At 46.4% G+C, this 407-nt stretch overlaps 1 long non-coding RNA gene across 1 annotated transcript in view; it reads right to left on the bottom strand.

Moving 5' to 3' along the window:
- Nucleotides 1–407, bottom strand: part of LOC119587130 — a 132841-nt gene that overhangs the window by 79725 nt on the left and 52709 nt on the right. The window lies entirely within an intron of this gene.

Below are 407 nucleotides of genomic sequence, written 5' to 3'. Positions count from 1 at the left end.
CAACAGCGCCGTTTACGCAGGAGTTGAACATTTCATACATCTACCAAGCAGAGAGCAGTGCAACGTGCGCGCGCAGATTATGCGAGACATCAGCACAACAATCAATATTCTCGATTCTTTTCCGTCGGTCCAATGCCGATCACAGCGTCACCAATCTACTCGCACAAGACTAAAAACGCAAGACGCTGCATTTCACCTATATGGCAAACGTATTCAGGAAATTTCGTCTTCTAGCTCTGCTTCACTCACTTGAGCAACTCCGTTAGGTGTTGCGTCACAGGTTTGTCAGTCACTCGGGAAACATAATCGCTTGCGAAATGCCAGCGCCAGGCAAAGGCCAATATTCATATGAAGGTATTCCTTATCCGCGAGAAGTCAATTTGATGATGACTGTCTTCTTGGTTACA

The sequence above is a fragment of the Penaeus monodon genome, chromosome 22, assembly GCF_015228065.2.
Source record: "Penaeus monodon isolate SGIC_2016 chromosome 22, NSTDA_Pmon_1, whole genome shotgun sequence".
Classification (NCBI taxonomy): domain Eukaryota; kingdom Metazoa; phylum Arthropoda; class Malacostraca; order Decapoda; family Penaeidae; genus Penaeus; species Penaeus monodon.
Note: the sequence above shows the minus strand (reverse complement) of the source record. Positions and strands in the feature narration are given on the sequence as shown.